The sequence below is a fragment of the Triticum urartu genome, chromosome 7A (genome assembly GCF_056163025.1).
Source record: "Triticum urartu cultivar PI428250 chromosome 7A, HENAU_Tu73, whole genome shotgun sequence".
NCBI classification, from domain to species: Eukaryota; Viridiplantae; Streptophyta; class Magnoliopsida; order Poales; family Poaceae; genus Triticum; species Triticum urartu.
In genome coordinates, this window is record NC_141879.1 from 175,972,485 (window position 1) to 175,990,787 (window position 18,303).

The window sequence follows — 18,303 nt, forward strand, 5'->3', positions numbered from 1 at the left end:
AACGAGTGATTGGATGCATCTACATACTTTGTAGATCGCGAGCGGAAGCGTTCAAAGAACGGGGATGATGTAGTCGAACACGACGTGATCCAAATCACCGGAGATCCTAGCACCGAACGGACGGCACCTCCGCGTTCAACACACGTACGGTCAGCGTAACGTCTCCTTCTTCTTGATCCAGCAAGGGGAGATGAGAGGTTGAGGAAGATGGCTCCAGCAGCAGCACGACGGCGTGGTGGTGATGGAGCTGCAGTACTCCGGCATGGCTTCGCTAAGCACTATGGAGGAGGAGGAGGTGTTGGAGAGGGAGAAGGAGGCAACCAAAGGCATAGATCAAAAGCCCTCCTTCCCCCACTACATATAGGAGGGCCAAGGGGGGGCGCCGGCCCTAGGAGATCCAATCTCCTAGGGGGCGGCGGCCAAGGGAGGTTTCCCTCCCCCCAAGGCACCTAGGGGTGCCTTCCACTAGTGGGACTCCTCCCCTTTGGAAACCCTAGGCGCATGGGCCTATTGGGGCTGGTGCCCTTGGCCCATGTAGGCCAAGGCACACCCGCTACAGCTCATGTGGCCCCCGGGGCAGGTGGCCCCACCCGGTGGGCCCCCGGGACCCTTCCGGTGGTCCCGGTACAATACCGATAACCCCGAAACTTGTCCCGATGGCCGAAATAGCACTTCCTATATATAATTCTTTACCTCCGGACTATTCCGGAACTCCTCGCGACGTCCGGGGTCTCATACGGGACTCCGAACAACATTCAGGTTACTGCATATACATATCCCTACAACCCTAGCGTCACCGAACCTTAAGTGTGTAGACCCTACGGGTTCGGGAGATATGTAGACATGACCGAGACGACTCTCCGGTCAATAACCAACAGCGGGATCTGGATACCCATGTTGGCTCCCACATACTCCACGATGATCTCATCGGATGAACCACGATGTCGAGGATTCAAGCAACCCCGTATGCAATTCCCTTTGTCAATCGGTATGTTACTTGCCCGAGATTCGATCGTCAGTATCCCAATACCTCGTTCAATCTCTTTACCGGCAAGTCACTTTACTCGTACCGTAATGCATGATCCCGTGACCAGACACTTGGTCACTTTGAGCTCATTATGATGACGCATTACCGAGTGGGCCCAGTGATACCTCTCCGTCATACGGAGTGACAAATCCCAGTCTCGATCCGTGTCAACCCAACAGACACTTTCGGAGATACCTGTAGTGCACCTTTATAGTCACCCAGTTACGTTGTGACGTTTGATACACCCAAAGCACTCCTACGGTATCCGGGAGTTACACGATCTCATGGTTAAAGGAAAAGATACTTGACATTGGAAAAGCTCTAGCAAACGAACTACACGATCTTGCGCTATGCTTAGGATTGGGTCTTGTCCATCACATCATTCTCCTAATGATGTGATCCCGTTATCAATGACATCCAATGTCCATAGCCAGGAAACCATGACTATCTGTTGATCAACGAGCTAGTCAACTAGAGGCTTACTAGGGACATATTATGGTCTATGTATTCACACGTGTATTACGATTTCCGGATAATACAGTTATAACATGAATAAAGACAATTATCACGAACAAAGAAATATAATAATAATACTTTTATTATTGCCTCTAGGGCATATTTCCAACACAATCTAGCGGTGTCCTCACCCAGTCAGAGAAAGGTTAGCGAGGCACGTACTGTATTGTTGCCATCAAGGGTAAAAAGATGGGGTTTATATCATATTGCTTGAGTATATCCCTCTACATCATGTCATCTTACTTAAGGCGTTACTCCGTTCTTATGAACTTAATACTCTAGATGCATGATGGATAGTGGTCGATGTGTGGAGTAATAATAGTAGATGCAGAATCGTTTCGATCTACTTGACACGGACATGATGCCTATATTCATAATCATTGCCTTGGATATCATCATAACTTTGTGTTTTTCTATCAATTGATTGACAGTAATTTGTTCACCCACCGTATGTTTTCTTTCAAGAGAGAAGCCCTAGTGAAACCTATGGCCACCGGGTCTATTTTTTATCATATATTTTCAGATCTACAAAACCAAAAACCCAAAAATACATTGCTGCAATTTATTTGTTTTTATTTTGTTTTACGTTTTAGTAATCTATTATATCTATCTCTATTAAATCTCATCCTTGCAAGTGACCTGAAGGGATTGGTAACCCCTTTATCGCGTTTGGTGCAAATGTTTGATTTTTTGTGCGGTGCATAGATTCGGGACTTGTTCGTACCTCCTGCTCAATTGATACATTGGTTCTCAAACTGAGAGAAATGCTTATCTCTACTTTGCTGCATCACCTTTTTCTCTTTAAGGTAAAAACCAACACAAGCTCAAGAAGTAGCAATGGTTGTGTGCATCTTAGCTATGCAGAGGACGAGTGGCGCTCCTTATGCTTTGTATCCGCTCCATGCTACATTTTGAGTTAATAACAACGTCCTTTATCAGAAAAAAATCAACATTTTTTAAATACTCGTTCAATATTTTCAAATACACAATCAACAATTTTTAATACTTATTCAACATTTGTCAACTATTTGCTAAACATTTTTAATAGTTATTCAAAAATTTCAAATACTTGTTCAACATTTTTCAAATGCTTGTTCAACATTTTTAATACTTATTCAATATTTTTCTAATTGTTGTTCAATATTTTTCAAATGTTTCTCAACCTTTTTCAAATATGTTTTGTAAGAGTGTTTTTTATATATGTAGAATATTTCAAAGTATAAATAAAAATATAAAATAAAGCAAAAATGAGAACAGAAAACAGAAGGAAAAAATAGGCCGTGGCCTCCTGCACGGCTGGGCCGGCCCATCTGGGCTCGCTGTTTTTCAAGTCTAGTGAATCAAGCGAGAGTACTGGGATTTGGGACCCCCGACGCGAGGCTTCCCCTTGTGCTCGCTTAAAGCGAGACATAGGGGCACCCACGATTTGGTGTGTCTACTTCTTGGGAGCTCTCTTTGCGGCAGAATGTCGGATGCACGCACCAGCGAAACTACGACTGGGCCGGCCCATGAAAGCTAGCGACCGACAGAAAACTGGTACTGTAGCGCGAACCTGTAACGCTAAAAAACATACCCTTGAGAACTTTCGAATCCAGTATCTCCAGCTACAGATGTGGTAGTACTACCAGTTGAGCTAGCGACTAAATCTGAGTAAGTAACAGCACAAAACAATAAGTATCAACTCTAGATTTCGAGGAGAAAACATTAAAAAAAACTGAGTGTTTTATAACAACCACTTTTCAAATTGGTGAACAAATTTCTAGAAACTCACACATTTATTGAAAAATCATGAACTATTTTGTGAAAGCGCAGACCTTTTTGAAACTTGTTTTTTTAATGCAACTTATTTTTCAAAAACATGAACAATTTTTTTCTCAATTACCAAACGAAATTCAGAAAATTCAAATTAATTTTGGAACATGAACCTTTTCTGAAACTATTGAAACAAAATTTGCAAACATTAACATTATTAAAAATTTGCAAACAATTTTGAAACGAGAACCTTTTTAAAATTACTGAATTTTTAAAAACACGAAGATTTTTAGAATTTTATGAAATATATGAATATGTTTTGAAACTCCAGAACAAAATTTGAAGACACGGACATTTTTTAAATTTGCAAACAATTTTTGAAATGGAACCATTTTTTGAATTACCGAAATTTCTTCTAAAGGTTGTCAAAAAAATGGAACAAAAATATTCTGAAGAAATTTTTATAATAACTAATTTTTTTGAAATTACCAAAAAAATTTGTAAAAATGCAAACTTTTTTTGAATTTAGGGGAAAAAATTGAAAACAAGAAATTTTGGGAATCCTGAACATTTTTTAAAATCTTGAACATTTTTTGAAAAGTAAAAATAAAATCTGAAAGGAAATAAAAAAGAAACAAAAACAGAAACGAAAAAATGGAAAAGAAATAGAAAATGATAAAGAAAAACCCAAAAAAGAGAAAAAAAAACAAGAAATAAGAAAAGAAACAGAAAACCGGTGAAAAGAAACAAAAATTGGTTCAGGGAATCTTCTGGAAGGTTCCGAAAACCGGATGGGTAGTACTCACGCTATCTACTCAAATGTGCCGGTCCACTTGGGTCGGTCGGCCGCTCGCCTATTCGTCGCTCTGCCAACTTGCTGCAACAAGCGGCAAATAGCAAACCTTTTGGTTCTCCAGTACATATGGACGGTCCAGTTTTCGGTCAAAGTTGTCAGAACACGGCCCAATTGACATACCCATGACAACACTAGGAGACTTTGCCATTAACCTACCTAGGTTGGGTTAGGGTCTTCGGGTCCGATGAATATAAAAACACTTATCGGAGAGGTTTGCTGGAGTTCCTCGGATATTCGAGGTACATCACTTCTCGGACTAAAGCATGGTTAGAATAGAGGAAGATGCCGAAAGGGATAAGTGAACCAGTTTGCAAGGACTTTGGATCCAAGGGTGAGCTCGAACATGAAATCAACATATGAGCATTAAGTTTGTTGAACTCGCCTACGAAGCCATCGAAGATGAAGCCACTACAAGGAGTTGATCAATGTCCTCGGCTTGTAGACCACTTCACGGGATAATGTCCTGGACTAAGGGGTGCTAGGCAAGTCGGCCTGCCAGTCATGGGCCAGGTCGAGGACCCTTGGACAACCAAAGAATGGGCCATGTTTGCCAAGACCCACGGCATACTCAAGATGGAATACTCCGAAAACTTGACGCATACTTCAAGGCATATTCAAATCATGAGCATATTTATCCCACATGTAGCCCTAGGTACCCCCGTTGTCTATATAAGACGAGGGTTTTTAGACCATAGGGCAAGATTCACACACACACGATCTTGAGGTAGACCATCATGTACTTTGTACTCCATTCAAAATCAATACAATAGAATAAAAACGATACGTAGGATTTTACCTCTTCGAGAGGGAGCCGGATCCCCTGACGTACTGCACCTTGGCGTTGGGCCACTGACATGTTGGCCCGAGTACACATGGCAGTGAGCCAATGGCACGTCAGAGGGGCTGGTCCCTTCGAGAGGGCCCGAACCTGGTTAAACATCGTGTCCCTCTTTGTCCTATTACCATCAAGCTAAGATCACTGGCTCGGGACCCCATACCCGAGATCAGCCGGATTTGACTCCGACACCCACACCAAGAGGCATATCCGCAATGCCATACGAATACATTATATACACATAAAAGGGAAAAGCGAACTCATTCAATACATCAGCGGAACGCAAATCTTGGAGCAGATCAACGACAGAGGATCCGTTTGCCGCCGGACCACGTGCCTTAAATCCTCTCCCAGCAAAATGTGATAATGCAAAGGCCTCGAACCAAATAGCATCTGTAGTCACATACTCACATCCACTTTTAAAATAGAAGCATCAGTTTTCTATTCTGGATGGACTGCTGACTAGTAGCACAACAAGCTTTGGATCTACTTGGGGTTTCCACTTAATAATAAACAATGTACAACTGCTAACATCAATGTCACCCATTTTAGACTCTGCATGCGTTTCAATATTTGAAAATGCATGCCCCATTAATTTTGTAAGTAGCAGTCACCATCTTCATTGATCTTTCTTGTACTAGTATATCCTGACTCCCTACTCTTGGTGCTTTTACTTACCTTGGACTGGAAGCATGCATGCATCCCGACGTTATTTGACTTTAGGAGTTTGCATAATCCCAGATGAAACAACGCATTTCCATAATTATATTTGTATATATATCCAAGCAACATAATCTCATGCACTGCGAAGTTTACAAAGTTTCCCTCTCTACGTTAAATCTACTGAGCGATTAGTAGGAGGAAGCGCTTGTCACCTGTATTGTACATCTCGGAAGACGAGGACCTGCGTGGTGCCAATCCTGAACGCAAACTGCAAACGAGCCATGAGTGCACGTCTGGTTCCGGGGGTTTCTTGAGGTGGTTGCGGAGGTTGACTTGGTTGCGTAGAGGTGCCTCCACCGGCCAAGACCACATAGACGACAACCCAGCCCCTTGAGAAATCCCGTCGAGCGGAGTAGTATATATATAGTATTTTTTAATTTGAGGAAGCTACCTTAACTAAGGAACTAGAGGCTGGGGCGCGCCCTAGCGCGCCTCTTGTGCGATCCTGTGCGCACTTGCCTTGGTGGTGGAGTTGCGAATGTGCATATGCGTTTTAGAGTACCTCAATTGTTAAAATATGAATACAATTAACACAAGCTTAGGAGAAAAGTGTTCGATCATCATACATATAAGAGGTAGTAGGTGCATATTATAAGATAGGGCAGAGTCTTACAAGGTGAATGATAGAGCACAGCATTGAGATAAGCTAAAGACGATAGACGGTTCATACATATCCTGCTGATGACCTTATGCCTAGAGACGATGCGATGGACGGTGAGGGAGAGACGATGTGATGACCTTATGCCTTTCCTTGCGCTTGAAATGGAAGGCGCAGATGTCGCCCTCCTGGATGTTAGCATGGTGACGAAACCATGATCAATCCGTCGTGATGGTGGCCCTCTTGCCGGTTTCAAACATGAAGCGATTGTCGCAGTTCACGGTGGAAGCGATTGTCTGCGAGCTTCAGTGGAAGGGTGTCATCATTTCCGTCAACTTCAGTGGAAGGGTGTCATCATTTCCGTCAATGTACTTCTGCCCTCTGTGTACTCTACCTGAAAATACTATGAAGACAAAGAGAAGCACTTAATTGATGGCAAGACTTCTTCTGAAATATTAGACATGTACAACTCATCTGATCCCCTTTGGCCGGGAGCCATGAGTCAAAGATTTTGAAACTGCAAGAGTACGACACACGATGCAGAGAGCTAGCCATTCATTTAATTAATACTGAAGCGAAAATCTTAATCAATGACCAAACTAAAATAATACTCCCTCCATTCCGAAATATAAGTCTTTTCTGAGATTCCAAATGGGGACTACATACGCAGCAAAATGAGTGAATCTACATTTGACAATATGTCTATATACATCCATGTGTAGTCCTTATTAAAATATCTAAAAAGACTTATATTTAGGGAAGGAGGAGTATAATCTGGACTAATCCAAAAGCCAATGAGATAAATCATAGACTAAATGAAACTAATGATCGAACTACAAAGAGCAAATATGACCTTGTAATGCCTGAAAAGTGTATCTGAATGTTATGATAGAAGTGTCCATGAGAATAGAGTTGAAGCTATACATGATAGGTTGCACCCCCGTTTAGTGTGACTCGAGGTGCAGTAGCGCGTTCCTACCTGCGGCGGGTGCGGTTCTTGCGGATATGGTTGCCACATAGCGCCGCCGACGTGGCCATCTTTTTACATGAGGATTGAGAAAAGGCTTAAAGTTTGGATAAAATAATATTAGTTCATGAAACAATTCTAGATATTAACCACCACAAGCATGTCAAACCTTGACAAACCCAATTGAAACAGCAGTTCTAGATATAGAAAAGGAAAACATCAATGGCATAAAGCGGGCGACCAGAGGAACGCTGAACTGCGCGACATTATAGAAATAGCCATATAATCACCATCCTTGAGTTGGTAAACATAATCAAGTTCTTGAAAAATCTCTTCAATTTGTGTTTGTACCCTGAATCTCTGGTCAAGTCATAATCCAGTGAAACATTTCTAGATCCCCAGAAAGTACTTTTCTTCTAGTATGCTACTATCTTGAATCAGATGGTCTAATTCAGGTGGTATTGATAAACTACAACACATTAATTTCATAATAAGAATGCAACTGATTGTGTAGGAACCGAATTGCAGGAAACGGGAGACAAATCAGAGGAACAAAAATTTATAACAAAACATCAACAAAATTTGTCCGAGAGTCACGAATCAAAGATTTTAAAACAGCAATTCTACACACAAACCAAATTTCTAGATCTCCATGTAATGAACGGATGTAAAGAAAATTGTAAAACACGAGTCTATGCACAACCCATCTCATCCCCTTTGGCCGAGAGGCACGAATCAAAGAACAGTAATGTCAAATATCCCCTCATGTCTGATAATTTTTACTGGCATTGGTGTATGTGTCAATAATACCCTCAATGTTTGCATCATGCAAAAGAACTGCATAATGTGAAGCTAGAATTTGAAATACGAAAAAAATGCATTCTTATAGAGCAGATGTAATTTGAAGCTGGAATGTATAAAAAGTGCACTCAAACAGATTTCATTGCAAATAAAAAAACATGCTTGAGATTTGAACCCTGCCCCGCTATGAATAGGACAAACTACTCAACTCAGTTTCAAGAATTATCATATAAAAATCTCATGCCGGATAAAACAAATCACGCATCATTTTGCTAGCGATAGTTTTGCGTCTCTTTCTTTGGATTGTAATGAACATTATAGTTAACCAATAAAGGTCCCTATTTTCCTTAGAAACATTAGTGCACTGAATAAATGTAGGCAAGAGTAGCTAATACCTGGCTGCAATTGGAGCATCAGTAGTTCCAACTTATCGTGTAGTACCAAGCAGAGGCCATCAATCAGCCATCGCCCATGTGATCGGACTAAGTTTGGAATACCTAGGAAAACATATTGCTTTATGAGTGATGTGATGCCATGTAATTTTAATAGGGAAAAGGCAGAGAAGATATGTTCTCATGTGAAATAGGAATCAGCCTATTGTTGATGGTATTAAATTAGAAACAAGTAAACTACAAATTCCGATACAACAAGAATTTTGGACCTGAACAACAAACGATATAGATGGCATATAATGACATTTTCTTGACATAACATCTAGAGTTCCACAGTAAACAGGAAGTAGAAATCCATGAAATTCAAAATACGAACGAAAGCACGGCCTGCTGCGCGTTGCCCGCAGAAGCGGTGGGCAATTGGAATAGACAGCCAACTTGAATGTCGATAGGATCTAAACAGTATATACATAGGTAACTACATTCATAGGTGATTTTTCTTAACCTGGGTCGTCACAAATCGTAACCGATAAGGAGAGAAGTTGATTGCATACATGTAGGTTCAAAGTGAGATGGATCACAAATTTATTATGATAAGTTCAAATGTTTGGAGAAGTATGTTCTAAACCCATTGGCCCCTTTGCAGCAGCACAAAATCGACGGTAAATCCTCAAGCAGTTTGCACGACTGTAATGACGTCAAGTAGCTACAAGAGTTTTGTTCCCGCAAAAAAAGAGTTGTCATTTGTCAAAGCGTTTAGACACTAACCATGTTATTTGAGATGGGAAATGTCCTTCGTAGGTGTATAGGAAAGGATCTTTGAGAGTACCTGGTAAGGTACAATTTTCTAGAAGCAGAAAGCCGCCAAAGCGGTGGGCAAACAGGATGGATACCGCAATGATGAGTGTCTGGCACTCCGAAATGGGTTGCGTTATAGCATCGATCATTCAATTTTTCAATATCCATCCACACCACAACAAATTAGTATAGCATGCTCAAAATTAATCTATCTGTAGCTGGACTTGAAGAACTGTCGCTGAACTTAAAGAAAAAAATGAATAGAATTAAAAATGTATTAATTCAAAAACGACATGAAACATCATTGATGAACTTTGTATGTACCTAAGGGAAACATAAATGGGTAGTCCAGCAAAGCATAGTGTGGAACTGCAGATTCAGAATATTCAGATCATGTTAAATTAAATACCCGCATATACATGCAAATATATAGCTTTTAGATTTCACCAGTAAGTAATGACAACAGTTTGGCATTAGCAATACTGTAAAAAATAGCAGAAAGCATAGTTAAGCGACATCCAATCACCTGGAAGAGAGTTCTCCACATATGTTTTTGGGAACACCAGGAAATACAACTGAAGCTAGCAGTAATCTGAAAAACAGACCGACAACCATACTCGATTGTAGATAAATACTACAGCAGCACATAATTTTTATAGTATACTGAATTTAGTAACCTGGGTAGGTAGCTACAAATTTGGATTCTGACCTCCCTCAAATTACCATCTCTTATTGTATCATACCAAGGCTTCCTCACATGGCATCACATCTGAAGTGCCCATTACTAACTTGTATACTTTGTCCTGTTTATATATCTCCAGTACCTAAAAATGAGGAAGCCACATATTACAATCTTTTATTGCACCAAACCTTCCTCATACAACATCAAGAATATCAAACCCCGAAAAGTCAAGATAAACGTGCATGTTAGCATGTATTCCAGTTTTCACTGATCATATTTAAGATCATGTGGCATGTCTCACCATTAAGCACAGAAGCTTGAGACACGATGAAATACATTATATAGTAAGACATGATCTACCCCAGCTATGTGATGAGCATAACCACTTCAAAATATAGGAATCTGTTTGAAAAACTTCTAATCTGATTTGGTGGCAACTCTGGCTGCAGCGGCAAGTGCCCATGCACCTGATAAAACATAAACCCTGTAATTAATTTACAGGAAAATATGAAAGGAAGCAAAGAAATTAAGAAGTATACTAAGGGATGCAATAAAACATCAGGCATCTCACGGTCAGATATGAACATAGTGTCAAGTCAACTAATTTTTCAGTCTAGAGAAGTAAAATTCTTGCTAATGAAAAAATTCTGCAATGCACGAGCTGCATGGAAGATGCAAAACACAATTAAGCATAGCTGATAGTTGTGTAAGGAAAGCATTACGCAAAACCTACATATCCAGAGGTAAAAAATAAACCTCAAGTGATGAATTAATTAGTGACCAAACTACATGATGTATCATATCCTCTGCTCTGAAAATATATGGGTGCAACAAGCACTGAAGAGTTATAACATGTACCGCACCTATAATAAGATTAGTAGCTCTCCTTTGCAATTTACAACTGATGTCCACCATGACATGCAAATTATCCGACAATAGCTAATCTTTGGCAAAGAAGAAAATTCTCTTCTGAAATATCAATTGAACCATATGACCTTATTTCAGGATGCGAAAGATCTAGGTAAAACAGAAATTTATGATACAGTCTATAGATAACAATACATATGGCTTTTAGTGCCCTATATACCAGTAGACATGACCATGAGCACAGATTCAAAGCCAAAAGGCATGGAAAGGAGTCAAATATTTACCATAGAAAAACAAAACTGGGAATGTCGAAAAGGCCGTAGACAGAGTATACAGATATAACGACACAGTAAGATCAATAACATGATGTAATAGTGGCTATGATTTGTTCCTGGTAAAACCATCACAGTGAAAAAAAATTGTTGGACAAACAACCCTCTGTTTTTTATGTGTGGCTGGACAAACAACCATATGTTTCCATGTGTAACAATAACACTAATTTCAACTCAAACGTTGAAAATTCAGATCATGGCACCCTTTCATGCACAAAAGAACGAGACCACCAACATTTCGATTCACAAAGGAACAATAATCGTATGCCCTACCTGGATCCAGACAAAAAAACAAAAAGCATAAATTTAACATCCCCGCTAAAAACAAGCCAACATGGATACAAGAGAGCTACGAGAATCCAATGCACAGAGAATAGTACTTTTGGCTTTTACCAAAAAAGAAAGCCCTCATTGGCCAACCTGCACAGCAATACACACAACAACCAGGACAAGCAGAACATACTGAATCCCAAAAACAAATTGCCATACAACTGCACATCCAACTTCAGAATATGAGTGGAAAGGAGGAGGAGAAGAGGGGTTGACCTGTCGATCCATGAACGGAGACGCAGGAGGGTGCTTATAAAGAATGTGCAGGCAGAGATCAAGGGAGGCACATCCAGGGGACCGACCAAGAGGAAGAGAATCCGCTCAAATCGGACCAATCTGTAGGGAAAATGAAAAAAAAATCTCATATGAGTAGCAACCAATGAACAGGAATGTCCAATCACAACTGGGAGCAGCCATCGCATTTGAGGCGAAGACCAACTTCAGAAACAAGGGGGCATCTTCTTCCTCCCCCGTGGCCTCCTGCCCTCTCTCCCACGACCTCCATGGCCTCCTCTTCTTATTCCCCCATGAATTTCATGCCCTCTTCTCCTTCCTCCCCCACGACCTCATCTCCTTCCTGTAAGAGGTTAGGGTTAGTTGTGCGGGTGCGCCTGGGGGCGTACAACAGCGGCTAGGGTGGCAAATCGGTAGAGTGAGGCGAGGAGGAGCCTTGCCTGTTGATGGCGGCGTCGGAGTTGGCCGTGCCCAGGAGGAACGGACGTGGCGGCGGCGGTGGCGGCGGCGGCGGTGGCGGCGGCGGCGATTTGTGGAGAGAGAGGGAGTCGGGAGAGCAGGAGGAGAAAGGGGATGGAGGGAGCTGCCTATCTGAGACTGCGATCGATCTCTTTTAATTTTTTTATCTCTCCCTTCGGCACAGTAAAATGATGACCTGGATAGCCCCAGCGTTCGCTCTTCACGCGACTGTTAATGGGTTTAATTGTCATCAGACCGTGCGTGTAGTCAAGCAAGCAAGTCTTTCCTCTGCGAAAATTAACGACCATGGTTTTTCCCAGAAAAAACAAACCCTCAACAGGTGCCTACCGCTCCCTGAGATGCAGTGAATCTGCTGTGTCCCTAAGCATTATTATCTGCCCATGTAGTTAGCTGACACGATCGCGTGTGCTACTCAAACAAGTTTTCACACAGCTAGAAAAGCAAGGTGAGCAGAAAAAAAAGAGTCTAACCAGGTGCCTCGCCTGCCGCGTAGATGACGCGTCGACACGGTAATCCTCCCCGCCACCGCCAACGGGCTCGTGTCGCCCCTCCCTCAACGCGGCGGCGACTATGGCGACCATGGCGACGTAGGCTACGTTACGGTCGAGTGCGTCGAGCGCTTTGGTGTAGTTAGTTGTTACTACTCCTACCGAATGCTGATGCCAGCAATTAACGCGAGCGCTGACCAGGCTAAATGGCACGCAAATTGTGGTGTGTGTGAATGCTCCGGGGCACGAGGTAATTTGTCAGGTTAGCACCATCCAGGAAGGTTCCCGGGAATCTCCGGGCAGTACAGGGCCAACATAATAACCACGATACGGCTCTGATCTGTGCATCTTCCTCTTTCCCAAGCGTTAGCGTGCCACGGCGCCTTTTCTCCGATCTTCATCCACCCGCCGCACGTCATGCCTTGCCTTCGCCCGCTACCCCGGTCGTCCCGTTGCATGCATGACCATCCGCTGCTCCGGGTCCCACCTCGCCGTCGCCCACCGTGCGCCTGGTCGCCCGCCGTGTCGTCACGTTGCATGCTTGCCTTCGCCCACCCACACCGTCTTGGCCGCCGGCCGCGTGCACGGCCTCGTTATTCCCGTAAACCACGATCACCGTCGTCGTTGACCATTCGTGTTTATGCATGCATAGATTTCTCCTTTTCTTTATCTTGTCGCTATCTCGTACTGCGTCCCAATTCACACGTGGGGCCACCATGTCATCGGCGAGAGCTATCATCAGAGGATAAGAAAAGGAGACCGTTTCTCGATGCGTTGCACCACATGGCAGCATCTAAAGCGTACACATCAGGCGGCCGCCTCGTCAGTACTGTCTTAACTGCCGCCTTCGGACACGCAGAGCACCGGCCAAGAAATCTCTCCCGCACGCGGTCCCGTCTCGCCCTGCTGCACCGGTGCAACCTCGAGCTCCCCCGCCGATCTCTCTGTAAGCCACAAGACCCTCTACTTTTCCTGCGATCCAACCATACTGCTACTACAGGTTGTGTGCTATACCGCGAGAGTACGTAGCGTGGCGGCTGCCGGCCCTCCAGCGCGGAACCAGCGGCGGCGGCGGTGGTGGCGAGCTCCGCACGCGCGCGCGCGAGGGCCTCGGCCAGCACGCGGCGGCGGCGGCGAGCTCCCCACGCCCGTGGGAGCGAGGGCCTCGGCCAGCACGCGGCGGCGGCGGTGAGCTCCCCACGCCCGTGGGAGCGAGGGCCTCGGCCAGCACGCGGCGGCGGCGGTGAGCTCCGCACGCGCGGGCGCGAGGGCCTTGGCCAGCACGCGGCGGTGGCGAGCTCCACACGTGCGCGCGCGAGGGCGGCGGCGGCGGCGGTGTCGAGCTCCGCACGCGCGAGCGCGAGGGCCTCGGCCACTGCACGCACGCGGAGGCGCTACTCGCTAGGCCAGCACCGCACGGAGGTTCTCGGCAAGCACGCAAAGGCGCTAGGCCAGCACGCACGGCTGCACGCACGCGGCGGCAGCACGCAGAGGCGCTAGGCCAGCACGCACGGCTGCACGTACGCGGCGGCAGCACGCACGGCCGGCCCATAGGGGCCGGACACTGTCGGGGTTGTCCGTCTAGACATTTAGGAATAGGGATCCGGATATAGATGCTCCAGGTCGATTTTCACACTGAAACGGTTCTCTCCTAATTTCTTGCTTCTTTGTTTTGTGGATTGTTTATTACTTATCGCCTTTGTATTCGATTCGATCTCACCTTCATCTCATGTTTTGTAAACAGATCCTCCTTGCCGTGCCATGGCACGGCCAGCGTCCCTCGACTGTGATTCTGACGACTATGACTCCGACTCCGGCTATGCTTCCGGTGACGAAACTCGGCCTAATAAGCGTCTTGTGTATGATTCTGATGGAGGATTCTATATTGATGATGATGATGATGATGATGATAATGATGATGACGACGACGACGACGACGAAGATGATGAATAGAAAGCCACATAAGAGCTGGTAATTTTTTGATCTCTGATCATTCCTTCATTTTCTGGAAGTTTGTGTTGGTACTCATCGCTATGCTTATGGACATAATTTGCAGTTTCCTTTGTTCTTCTAAAAAGTTCACATTGGTAGTCTGGTCGCTATGAATATGAAGATAATTTGCAGTTTCCTTTGCTATGAAGATTAATCGATCTTAGTACTGAACTAAAAAAAAATAAAAATTACGTGTCTGTTTCCTTTGAAAGTAAGGGGACTGGTGTGAACTGTGAATATTTTGATGCAGTTTGTCCTTCCGCCTTATTTATTCATCCCGAGGAACCATAGAGTTCTATATACCAGCTAGTTCTGTTTCCTTCATGAGTATTTTTTTCGAATTAAGGAGCTCTCGCCCCTGATTTAATTTAATTGAAAAGGAATCACCTACGTAGTAGTGAGCTGAAGGTGATGTTTCACTTTATTAAAGAGGACAAGATCAACCACGGTCCATGGTACCTTTCTATATAAGGAAAGTGGAGTATCATAAATGGACTGATTAGAGAGGGACATGCACAAGTCATACTTCAAACAAAAGACCTGGTGTTTGGTATGACCAAATATGTAAGTCGCTCGCCCATCATTCCCGCTCTGGGGCGGCCAGCCACTTCTTTAATGGGGCAACCCTTTCGCGGCTTCGTGGACCTCCTGAGATCTTGCGTCCCGTCACTTCGCCTATGCTTTCTTTTCTTCTGGTCTGTTAGGTTATGAATATCAGTTTTGTTTGGCCTGGGGGCTGTTTTGTCTTGCTTGCTTCGGCACATATCTTCTGTTTGGATTTTACTCGCAGCCACGCTTGTGCACTTGCAGTTTAATTTGTGCCTTCTTGGCGATTTCTAGCACGAAACTAGTAGTATTAAACGACACCCATTTTGGTGCTTGTATGGAAGAAAAAAAGAATGCTTTAGAAACTGTATTCTTGAAAATTCCTATGATTCGGCTAGGTGGAAATTCCTCGAGCTTGTCTTCAATTCGCAAGGTTTTAATTTGTTGCTAGTGTATACTGTAAGCGCTGACCATGGTTCTTGTGTTGTGGCAGGGAGACTGGCATGGCATGAAGAGGCCAGCAGAAGCAGTTACGGAGTGCAAGTCTAGCTAGTGGCAGAAATGTTGTTTTTGTAAATATGTTTGCTTGTGTGATGAGACCAAATGTAACTGTATTGATGTGATTGAACTAACTGTTAGCGTTTTACTACATAAGAAGGCACTGTCAGCATTTGATACCCCTCCTTTTTGCTCCAGCTCTTTGCTTAAATCGCTGAACTGTTTGCGTAAGCTATCCTGCAGCGTTTCGTCATTGATATTTCAGAGTTCACTGCTGAGTCGCATAATGTGGAAAGCAGAGATACATTGCAGACAAACAATAGAATGAAAATAGTAGTGACCTTGTTCATGTTCATTCATGCTTCCACATGGCTCTGGCAGCGACGACTCTGATGTGGATGTGCTTGCTCTCCGCATCGCACTGCGCTGATCGCAGCTAGATTGGGGCGACAACAGCGGAAGTAGCTCATGCTCGGACGCGCCGTCCCCCTTCGCCCGGCGTTGCTGTGCGGGCGACGTTGTCGGGTCCTTCCATCCGGCACGCAGGACTGAGGGCAGCTTCGCTTGCTCCGCTCCACTACAGGTACGCCGGCCCCTCCCTTCCTAGCCACCTTCGGAGGGCGTCCACGGGAACAGTTGGATGCTCATGGCCTCGTCGGAGTTGGGCATCAGCCACCTTCGGAGGGCGTCCACGGGAACAGTTGGATGCTCATGGCCTCGTCGGAGTTGGGCCAGTCTCGGATGCCCGAGTCGGAGGCGCGGGCCGCACAGCGCGAGCGACAACGGGCAAGGGAGAGGGCGGCGGCGGGCGAGGCGGCGGTGAGGTGACGTGCAAGCGCGCGCTAGTTGATCCCAAGGAAGCACTCCTCGCGTCCGTCCTCCATCAGTCCTTGACGATGGTGGAGTCGGATGCGCGGCGGCTCCGACACAAGAATGGAGGGCCAAAGCAACACCATCTACTACAAGGGGAAGGGGCTGGCGGTGAAATGGTGATTCCTCAACCTTTTTTCATTCTATTTAGTTTTCTCGTATGTTAAAGTACGGTCCAGCCAATGGAAATTGTTATTTTGGTTGTCCAATGATCCGTTTATCTACGAATTATGCTCGATTTAAGTAGGTTTGTTGCTTGTTCGTTGATCCAGGTAGGTTAATTTCGTACTTTACATTTGTTGCATGGATATGAGGTACATGGCTGCAAACGCAGCATAATGAGGGGTACCCCGTCAGTGCCCGCAGAAGCCGCGCGTCCGCGGGTGTTTGATGGGTTGGATTTGGTGTTCGCGCCCCCTAGGAGGCTAGGACCAACGGCGTGGTCACTGACCGCTCAATATCATGACCCAGGCGGGCTCCTAAAACCGGTCCTGTAAGTTTGGGCTAACCGGCACCCCTCATATCCAATACATTCTGGGGCGTATATGGGGAGGCCAAGTCGCGCACGGGTACGTCTGCCACATCGGACCCAACAAACAGGACCCACCACATTGCATCAAATGCTCCTCCCCATTTTCCTCTCCACCTCCCTCGACCACGCTCGTCATCCCCTAGCTCCCCCGCCATACCGACCCCTCAGCACCCCCAGCACCGCCACAAAACTCATACCAGCCAGTCTCGCCGCCACAGACACTATCGCCGGTTCGGACACCGTCATTGTACGTTGAGCTATTCTCAAACTGCAACTTGCTCTCTATGTGTTCGACACAACCATTTTTCTGTATTTGCTTTGTAGGCAAAATGATGGATTCGAAGGGTTCGCCAGATGAGGAGTGTGGAAACCCGAAGCTTGATGAATTAATTCAAAAGGAGATATTCGATTCGTCGGTATGATTTGTGCATGTATATTGTATACCTCGGCCCACCTCCTAGTCATTGTATAATTGAGGTTGTGGCCCACCTTGTACCCATATATACGTGCGTTATGCACCGATCAATACATCGAGTCGCATTGCCAAAACTCTCGTTTCCAACATGGCATCATACCTCTGATCCTAAACCCTAACCCTCTGCCGTCGCCGCGATCTCCATCACCGCCGCTATCACACCATGCCGCCCCTGCCGCTGCGTCTCCACGTCACCGCCTTGCCGCCCGTGTCTAGCCAACGCCCACACTACTCGCTTCCGCACTTCCCTCCCTAACCCTAACCGCGCCGCCGCCCTAGCAGCGTCGCCCCTCGCCGCGCCGCCTCTTCCTTGCCGCGCCGCCTTCCCCGCGCCGCGCCGCACCACCTCCCCTCCCGGACCCATGGCATCCCCTGGTTCCTCCGGGACCACCCGCACCAACCGCACCAACCCGTTCGTCGGCCCTAACCCCGTCATCATCCGCGATCTCAATATCCTCCGTCGGGTTCCCGTCGTTCTCGATCAACTCACCTCCACCTACTATGCCTGGAAGACGTACTTCTCCCTCGTGTTCCGTGAGTACAATCTCCGGGATCACATTGATGCCTCCGTGGATTCGCGGCTCATGGAGGACGATGAGGAGTGGATGACTATCGACTCCACTCTCATCCGTTGGTTCTACACCACCATCTCGAAGCACCTCTTCCACACGGTGGTCTCTGCCGAGGATGACGCTCACGCCGTCTGGACCAA

The 18,303-nt window shown here is 45.4% G+C and overlaps 2 long non-coding RNA genes across 19 annotated transcripts; one reads left to right on the forward strand and one right to left on the reverse strand.

Moving 5' to 3' along the window:
• Window positions 1–6,247: 6,247 nt before the first annotated feature.
• Window positions 6,248–12,396, reverse strand: LOC125524169 (uncharacterized). Of its 18 annotated transcripts, none has more exons than XR_015612294.1 (8): window positions 12,151–12,391; window positions 11,693–12,053; window positions 10,811–10,916; window positions 10,249–10,414; window positions 9,792–10,089; window positions 9,590–9,634; window positions 8,471–8,572; window positions 6,248–7,345 (listed from the first exon to the last, which is right to left on the reverse strand). It is a non-coding gene; the product is annotated as an uncharacterized LOC125524169 (long non-coding RNA). The 18 variants fall into 18 exon arrangements; XR_015612302.1 differs by lacking the exon at window positions 10,811–10,916 and having other exon boundaries at window positions 11,693–11,812; window positions 11,916–12,053; window positions 12,151–12,388; XR_015612300.1 differs by lacking the exon at window positions 10,811–10,916 and having other exon boundaries at window positions 6,248–6,710; window positions 7,232–7,371; window positions 12,151–12,382.
• A 1,054-nt stretch (window positions 12,397–13,450) lies between these two features.
• Window positions 13,451–15,899, forward strand: LOC125525020 (uncharacterized). Its single transcript, XR_007291109.2, has 3 exons — window positions 13,451–13,624; window positions 14,423–14,649; window positions 15,710–15,899. It is a non-coding gene; the product is annotated as an uncharacterized LOC125525020 (long non-coding RNA).
• Window positions 15,900–18,303: the final 2,404 nt, after the last annotated feature.